This window comes from Cupressus sempervirens, chromosome 10 (assembly GCF_028749045.1).
Source record: "Cupressus sempervirens isolate cs-2001-9-10 chromosome 10, ASM2874904v1, whole genome shotgun sequence".
Taxonomy (NCBI): domain Eukaryota; kingdom Viridiplantae; phylum Streptophyta; class Pinopsida; order Cupressales; family Cupressaceae; genus Cupressus; species Cupressus sempervirens.
Window position 1 is genome coordinate 122,213,950 of NC_143127.1, and position 10,471 is coordinate 122,224,420.

Here is a 10,471-nt window from a genome sequence, read left to right on the forward strand (position 1 = left end):
TTGCCAAACTTGGTCAATCCTAGCATAGGGCATACTTAGTGTAGTCACTACCTCCAAAGAACCCCACGGTTGTTATCTTAATCCTTGGAAATATCTCATGTCAATTCATCCTAAGACTAAGTTTAAGAAATCAAAGCAAAACATAGGAAGCATACCCCCAACCCTAGGATTGCTAAATTGGATCAAATTGAGAAAGATGGAGCTGAAGTAGCATTGTAAACTGAATGGGACTACAAATTTCAAAACCTAACTCTTCTATGTGGTGTTAATACGAGCCTTATCGACAACTCTACTGTTACTCATTCTGATTAAGTCCTTCCTTTTTCTGCACACACTCATACACTTATAGGTTTAGTCTCTCATCTAGTAATTGCACTATCCCATTCAAGCCTTTGAAGTTAGACCATCTCCTCTCATCTTAGGTTGTTGAAGAAGAATCCTCCATCTACATTGTTAAAATCTCAATGTTATTTCCTCACTCACTTAGAAAAATCTTTGTATCACATCTCTCATCATCCTGAGTATCCTTGAAACACAACACTTTGCTAGGAATGGGTTGCTTTTGGTGTCCCACATCACCTTGAGCCAAAGGTTAGGGTCACACCTTTTGCATCACCATCACATTTCCCACATTCATATTTTAGGAACACATAGGCTTCTTGCACTTAGCATCATATCCTTTTAGCACCCTTAGTATCATCCCTCATTGCATTTAGGAGAAGCATCCTTTCATGCCACCCACCACACATTTTGGTAGGCACACACAGAAAAAAGACATGGATCCTAGTCATAGTGGTAACACATCTCGAGCTTAGCCATACTCTATGGTATCCATGACACCATCAGACCCACCATCGCAAATCCCAGAAGAACCAGGATCATCCATAGATATTGAGGCTTTCATGAACCAACCTGGTCATGCTACTATCGTAAACTCCATCATAGATCACAACAAGGAAACCATCATGGAAAATTTCTTACGAGACAATGTTGGTGCCTTTGAGTTTAGACGTCCACCACCTATCAACATAATAGATCCTACTCACCCATTGTTTGGATGGCAACCACCTCAGGTGGAACTAGCGGACCCAAATATCCCCTCGACCTAGGTGTCGGTTCCCATTCCACATAACACTCATCCCATTCTCACTCAATCATTAGTGCATACTACATCTCAACAAACCTCAAGTATACCATTTGCATCTACTTCCACCACCCCTTTTTTTGCTCCACCAAATCCTCCATTTGTATCTAGCAACACTATCTTTTTGTTTCCACCCCATATTAGATCTAGTTCATTTGCTACTCAAATACCACCATTAGGGTCCAATACCTCATCGTCCATCCCACGAAACATCACTATCAACCCCTTTGTAACTAGCCAAAGCTCTTCAGTCACTTTTCCTTTGGGACCTTGGAATTTTGTTGCGACATAAGCACCTATCATTAGTCTTCCCCCTAGCATTGCAATCATTTTCACACCTTTGACACTGTCATCCACCACTTCACATAGCTATTCACTCCCACCCCTCACCAACTATTTCTCCATGCCACCTCTAGGAAATAGCCCAAATCCATTGCCACAAATTAAGCACCTTGCACCTACTCCAAATCAGACCTACTTTCAAGTAGGCATGTAACCCACATATATTGGGCATGGTATACATTCCCAGAGAATAGCACAGGCATCATCTGCATTACCACCATTCCAGCCGCAATCTTCACCTCAGTAGTATGCTCAAGCACCCACACAAAACCACCTCATACGGTAGAAACCTCATAATTATCTAACACACCTACCTCAGCAGATGCAACAGTATGCAAAACCAACATCCCATCACACCATAAAATCCACTCCACCAGCTATGCAAACCATTTTTCCACAGACGCCATATGGTCATCAGAGTTCTCCATATCACACTTCAGATTCTGGCACATATCCCACACCGGGGGCACCTGGATCAGGGGCACCCACTCCTCCACCTATAAAGTCTGAATGGGAAGAGATGAAAAATTCTCTCAAGGCCCTCAAGGATGGGACAGACACCAAAACTTTCAAATTTGAAAATGATTGCCCATACCCTTTTGACAGGACTATCACATTGACTCTATTTCCTAAACATTTTGAGATCCCCAAGTTTGACAAATTTAGGGGGAAGAGTGATCCAGTCACACATGTTAAAGAATTCTATATGCATTCTCAGGAGGTGGCTTATAATTATGTGTTCCTCGTGTGGCTCTTTCCCAAGAGCCTAACAGGACCAGCCTTGGAATGGTTCGGTTGCATCCCTCAAGGTACTATTAAATTTTTTGCAAAACTTTCTAAGGCCTTTGTTTCTACATATACCCATCTCATTGGGACTAAATTATCTGTAGTGGACCTTGTCCACACTAAACAAAAGGGAGGAGAGAGTCTTACAGAGTACTTGCAATGCTGGCAAATCCTCACAACAAGGATCTCTTGCACCATCCCTAAGTGCCATCTTGTCAAGATGTTCATAAAAAATGCACACCCTAGCCTCGCTCATCATATGGTTATGAACTATTTGCAAACATACAAGGACATCAAAGAAAAAGGAATGGGCCTTGAGCAAGGCCTCATTAAAGATGGTGTCATTAGATTGTACAAAGAAAATACCTGGGACCATGGGTTGAGCAATGACAAAACTCGATATTGGAACAAAAACAAGAATACAGTAACAAATGGTGCCACTGACACTCGATAGGTCCATATTGTTGGGGCGGCTACCAATGTTCCCACCACATTTTGCCAACAACAAACTTATCAACAACAACCTCCTGCGTATCACCAGCCACCCATGCAAATTCATCAGCAAATAAAAGTTCCTCATAATCAAACTAATGCTATCACACTGTTGGTAGGTAGTAAACCCCGTGTTCAGAGGTAACCATGAACATACACCTCATTGGGGGAACCTCTTGATACAATTTTCAAAAAATTGGCCAAAGATAACCTTGTTTGATATCCACAAATGCAACCCTTGGAACCTAATCAGTCTAGAGCATCCTGGTACAAAGATAATGAATATTGCAAATTCCATTGTGTCAAAGTGAAAACTACCCTTAAATTCATGCAACTTAAGGATTATGTACAAGACCTCATTGACCAAAAAGAGATCATAGTGGGGGCATAACCCTCACCTAATGCAGGATTAATGATGTATCAAAATGCTTTCCCTCCTCATAACACCAACTCGGGAAAGGCACCTGCAAACCCTCCTGTCAACAAACCTAACAATGCTCCAGGTAAACAAGGTGACAACCAAGACACGTCTTAGAATTATACCTTAGGATACTTAGACTATGGTAGCTTAATTGGTTGCATATCCCAAGTTGAACCATCTGTCCATGTCATCAATATTAAAGGCCCAAACACTTAGTGTGTAGTTGCTACTCGTCAGACATGACTCAATATAGCTGGTCCACCTATATCCACACAAATCAGACCACCATTAGCACGACCACCTCAATCGTGAGCATCTCCATCAGAATCACCTTCACTAGGGCCATAGTATAACATCTTGGAACACCTTGGAAACACGCCAGCCTAGATCTCCATCCTGGATCTCTTACGAACAAGGCCACTTTATCAAGAGATCCTTGACAACACTCTACGTGAGTCACACATCCCCTCCGACATTAACACCACTGAGTTTCGCAACTTGGTTGTCCATCTTTCAGCCTCCTGTGCCCTATCCTTCAAAAATACTGATATCCCAGTAGTTGAACCCAATCACATCCTCCCACTTCACATCACTGTTATGGTTTTTGACTTTACAGTTAAACGTGTCATGATAGATAATGGATCGGCTCTAAACCTATGTACTCTAAAGTTCATCAAGCAGGCAGGATATACTGAAGCAGATATCATCAATGAGGTGATCACCATCAAGGCATATGACAACTTGGTGCGTACTACTGAAGGAACCATCTTGCTCCCTATCAAAGTTGGCCCAGCCACTCAAGAAACACTTTGTCATGTAGTTGATCTTAATCTTCCATATAATATCCTCCTCGATCTTCCATGGATTCATGCCATGAAGGCTGTTCCATCCACATATCATCAATGCATTAAATTTTCGCATAATGGCACTGAGATAACCATTCATGCAGATCTTGAACCCTTTGCTTATTGTAATGCAGTTGAAACTTCATACACTAATCACTGTCCTAGGATCGAAATTGGCACCACCATGGCCAGATCCTTTGGCACCTGCCATGATCTGGACACCATTTTAGCCTCCACTCTCTCCACTATTAAGATCAACTACCAAGGTTGTGGTGAGTATAGTCTCACAGATGCTTTTACTGTTGGCGCACTACCACTTGACCCACATACTCAAGGACACCCAATTCATCAAGGGCCTATACCAGAAACCACCTCTCGACTTCACTGGTTGGGCTCTACCACATTTTTTACCAAAGGTATCCTTGATGGAGCAGAAAATGCACCAGACATTAACACATGGCTATACAAGGAGCCACCTCCTAAGAGTGAAGCACTTCTTGATCACTTTAAATGGAAATATCCCTGGTCACATCGCTTGACCACAGAGCAATGGGATTTTCATGGAGGTGGTTTAGGCTGCCAGGAATCAGGTATGAGACAACCTATAAAAGCACACCAAGGGTAGAAAACCAAAGGCTTAGGCTATGGACTCCCCGCAACTGGGGGCACCACAATGGAAGGCCACGCCTTTATGAACATTCAAAAGACTCTCGTTGAGGTTGAAGACATCCTTGAGGAAGTTGAAAAGAAAGCTTACGATGATATTTTCATTGATGAAATAATCCTCGGAGCCTCTGTGCTCTGCCAGTTATCCTTGAATCTCATAGATCTCCCCCTCGCTCACCCTAAACTCATAGATTGGGACCAACCAAGTGTCATTCATGTTGACGAGTTCTCTATTGAGAACACACTCCTTAAATTCATGGGGGCAAAAATGCCACATAAATGGCTACCTCCACCATCGGCATATGTCTACAAGCTGGATCCTGCAGGTTACTTTAGGAAGGAGGAAATCTCTAGTCACAAAAATGAAATCCCAAAAGAAACGAAAAAGAAAAAAAATAAAAGAAAAACATCCCATGGTGAAAACTCCTCTGGAGTGCCATCGGGTGACTGATAAAAAGAAAAAAAAAAAAGGACGTATCCCATGGTAAAAACCACTCAAAGGCACCTGAGGATGGAGAGTTCATCCTCCCCCCATAGAAGCATCGACCTCTTATATCTTCAGTTTTGACAGAAGAAACTCGGCCTATAGATATCAGTCTGATAGAGATACCACATATCACATACATCATAGCCTCTTTACCAACTGAACAAGCAGAGCTTCTTCTTGAAGTCCTCCATGAAAATATAGGCCGCTTTGCATGGTTATATCAGGATATGCCGAGGTTGGACCCCAAACTAGTTGTACACCATCTGGCAGTAGATCCAGGGGCCAAACCTGTCAAACAGAAACTCTGAAAAATGCACCCCAAGGTGGCTTTATTAGTTGAAGCAGAGTTAGAGAAGTTGTTAGAGGCCAAAATCATTCGACCAATAGATTATTCTAAATGGATTTCTAATATGGTACCTGTTACCAATCCCTTTGGTGATATCAAAATTTGCACCGATTTTTGGGATCTTAATAAAGCTTGTCCAAAAGATGACTTTCCATTGCCAAATATCGACATGATTGTGGATCTCACCGCAAGTCATGAACTCTTGTCACTAATGGATGGTTTCTCTGGATATAATTAGATTCTTATAGTAGAAGAAGATCAACATAAGACAACATTTACTACACCTTGGGGCACATTCTTCTACAATATGATGCCCTTTAGGTTAAAGAATGCCGGGGCAACCTACCAACGCGTGATGATGGTCATCTTCCATGACCTAATCCATAAGATACTTGAGGATTACATGGACGATATTCTAGTCAAAGCTCTCAATGCTTTGGACCACTTATCTCACCTCAAGGAAGTGTTTAACCAACTGGCAGAATATTGTCTCACGCTAAATCCAAAGAAGGGTGTCTTCGGTGTTACTTCAGCAAAGCTCCTAGGCTTCATTATGTCATAGTGCGGTATTGAGATTGACCCTAAGAAGGTCAAAGCCATCATGGATATGGCTCCCCCTAAGACACTTAGGCACCTTTTTTCTTTACAAGGAAAACTCCAATCAGTCCGGCGATTCATTTCTCAGCTTGCTGATAAGTGTCAACCTTTCACTCACTTGCTTAAGAAATATTAAAATTTCAAATGGGACCCAGCTTGCCAGCACAATTTTGAGCTCATCAAGCAATACTTAGCTAATCCACCTATTTTGGTTCCTCCCGTTGTAGGGCGCCCACTCATATTGTACATCATAGCTACTCCTACAACATTAGGTGCTCTGCTAGCACAACTTGATGATGTAGGGAAGGAATGAGCTATTTATTACATCAGTCAAACATTAGTGGGATATGAGCTGAACTACACACCAATGGAGAAGGCATGCTTAGCAGTAGTGTTTGCCACCCAAAAGCTATGTCACTACATGTTGAGTCATACTATACAACTAATATCAAAGATTGATCCATTGAAATATATGCTCTCTCATATAGTACTCACCAGATGCCTGGAAAAATGGGTTATGCTTCTCAATGAGTTTAACATTCAATATGTTGATAGAAAGGCCATCAAAGGCTAGGCTATTGCAGATCACTTGGCTGATGCCCCCTTAGTTTTAGATCACCCACTCATCATGGAATTCCCAGATGAATACCTTTGTTTGATAGAAAAAAAATCACTCTAGAAGCTATATTTTGATGGCTCTTATACATCTCATGGCTCCGGTGTGGGCATACTTTTGGTTACACCTCAAGGTGATTATATCCCTAAATCCTTTAGACTACAATTTTGGTGTACTAATAACATTGCAAAGTATGAGGCCCTTGTTGCAGGACTAAAAATTGCCATTGAATGGAATATCACAAAGCTTCAGGTCTATGGTGATTCTTAGCTTATCATCAAACAAGCTTTGGATGAATATCAAACCAAGGATGACAAGTTATTACCTTACAAAGACCTGGTTGACCAATTGAAGGAGCATTTCACTTAGATCCAATTCATACAGATACCTTAACTCTAGAATAAGGCAACTGATGCTATGGCTACTATTGGTTCTCTCTTGGAAATACCACACGAAGCTACGCAATATTAATTCTTGGTTGAGCAGCTGCATGAACCCGCATATGAGCATGATGAATCAACATGGATCTGTATCTTGGTTGGTCCACAATCTCCATGGTACCATGAAATTCATGCTTACCTACTAAATGGTATCATATCTCCTCACCTCACATAAACCCAATGCCAAAACCTTATTCACAAAGCTTCCTATTACACTATCATTGCCCAAACCCTATATCATAGTGGTTATCATGATAGTCTCTCTCGATATTTAGATCAACATGAGGCTGTGATGGCTCTCAAAGAGGTACATTTTGGACTTTTTGGTGCTCACACAAGCGGGATGGTGCTAGCAAAGTAGATCCTTTGGGCTGGATATTATTGGCCTACTCTAGAACAAGATGCGTGTGAATTTGTGAAATGATGTTTACCTTGTTAACAACATGGTAATTTAATCCAGGATCTAGCATAGGACTTGCAAGCCATTACACCACCATGGCCTTTTGCCTGCTGGGGATTTGATCTTGTTGGTCTTATTGCACCACTTTCTTTAGAAGGGCACAAGTGGATAATCATCGCCACTGATTATTTCACTAAGTAGGTTGAGACAGTCCCCCTTGTTATGGCCACGGGAGTTCAAGTGTCCAAGTTTATATTGTATCATATCATATGTCACTTTGGCATCCTAGCTACCATATTCACAGACCACAGAGGTAATTTTGAAAACCTAAATATGGAGGAATTGTGCATTTCCCTTCTCATCCACCACCGCTTCTCGAGCCCATATTTCCCACAGGGTAATGGTCAGGTTGAGGCAACTAATAAAACCCTCCTCAAAATCCTCAAGAAAGTTGTCAATGACTCCGACCATGATTGGAATTTGCAAATTAATCCTGCCCTATGGGCATAGTGCACTTCATTTTGAACAGCCACTGGCACAACTCCATACTCCTTGGTCTATGGTGCTAAAGCAGTCCTGCCTATTGAGGTTGAACTCCCATCACCCCACATTTCTCTCCGAGGATAGATATCTGATGAGGAATATAGAATAGCTCGATTTACTCAACTGAAGCTACTTGATGAGAGAAGACAACAGGCCTATGACCATCTCATGGTTTATCAAAGTCACCTCAAGTGCAATTTCAATAGGAAAGTCCATCCGTGCAATTTTCAAGAAGATGACATGGTCCTTAAAGAGAATATGAAGGTTCAAGCTGACCGAGAAAAGAAAGGCAAGTTCAAGCCCACCTGGCTTGGTCCTTATGTGGTCACAACATCTTTTGGCTCAGGAGCCTATTAGCTATCTACCCTTGAAGGTGAAGTCCTAAATGATCCTACTAACATTATCCACCTCAAGAAATTCTATGCCTAAAGGACATAGTTTGCAAAATTGAGGAAAGAAAAAAGGCATAAAGAAAAAAGGCATAAAGAAAAAATAAAGCATCCAATGGTGAAAACTTGGCAATTCAAGCACCTTGGATAGGCCGTTGGTGAAAACCTAGCAAATAAGCACCAGGTGTACTACAACCCTTCCATTATCTATCACTGATACACACCCCTTTATCACCCCTCCATATTTTTTCACTCATCCCACCTACTTTTCCAAGGTGTTCCTTATCATTATTTGCCATACTTTGCAACATCATCCTCTAGCACTTTGCACTATGTAACATTCCATCTTATTTATAGCATCCTGTGTACCATACTTGATATATCCTACCATTGTACTCTACTAGATCTACCCTATTTTGTGCTTTTTATCCTTACCATATGTAGCATATATGACCCATATAATGTGTGTCTCATACCCCCTGCACTAACCCTTGTCTCCCATGTACTGTACCTAAGTGAATACAACAGCATCCGAACCCCTGTACATAAATCACGCTTTACATAAACCCACCTCAACAAAACCATGCATTATAACAATGCTATCTTCTCATCTTGAGCTTTCCCCCGTCACGCATGTACCTACTACTATGTTTTGTTACCCAGTCTCGAGTTCCCATGTCCTTAACTAGCCTCACTTGTACATACTATCCAGGTCTTGTTGCAACCCATTAGTAGCTTGTCAATTGATCTCTCTGGCAAAAGGTTTCTTTTTCACTTGGAAAAGTCTTTTGTTGTTTCTCTTTTTGGTTGATTGTTTCCATGTACCTTTTTTTGTTTCCTCCTCAAGATCGCCATGATCATTTCATATCATGGTGTGTTTTGACTGGATCAACTAAGGAGGTTGGTTTCAATCACAGTCTTTCGCTACTTGAGAGTTAGTTGATATTATCCTTGCATATTTCCAACATGCTTTCATCTTTTCAATAAAACATGATGCACTTGGGTAATATCGTTTGTTTGTGGATCATCCAGCATCATTCCAACATTGATCTCTTTGGGACTCATGTGTGATGCTGGGGCAATCCTTGCGTGCCGGTTTGAGTTTATCCTATGGAATTTTGAGCAAAAGGCCTTGACGTTCTTAGTAACCTTGGCAGATCCCTAACAATCCTATATCAAATTAAGTGTTCACACTACATAGTGGTACTTCCTCATGAAGTACCCCATGCTCAAGTTTCCTCCTCCTTGCCATCACCCCTCTATCACTTTTTCCACCCTTAGAATTGTTTGATTCAAATCCTCGAACATAAATTCTCATCTTATTCTCATCATGATGTGATCCCTATCATACGTTACTATCCTAGCTCTAAAAATCTCTGCTATCCTCTTGACTGCGAGTTTGTTGGTCACTCTTTTTCCAACATTATTCTCCTTAGAGTCAGTATCTCCTATGATCACTTTTCATATCATAGAACGCTATCATAAGTCAAAAACATTGGTTATCTTATTCCACCATCATTGTTTGTCTTGCATCTCCTGAGAATTCGTATGTTATATTATCATAGCTTGTATCCTTTATTATATCATGGAATATCATTGCATTTGGTCTTTTTATGTTGTTCTCACATGATTATCACAAATCCTAGGTGTATCTTTTAGTTTTTTTTCTTTTAGCGTATCATAAATTCACTGCTCTCTCTTAGGGTTCATTTTAGCATAGTCATTCATCATTAAATTATGGTTCATTTTAGCATCGTCTTTCATCATTAGATTATCAATCATTTAGCATAGTCGCTCATCATTAGATTGTGATTCATGTTAGCATTATATATCATTAGGTTAGGTTTCATTTTAGCATTGAGGTTTATCATTAAAGTTCTACTTCAATTTTTATTTTCATCTTTTATTTTGTCAATTCATTTGTTTAAATCTTTTATCCATCTTTAGTTCGTGTTAA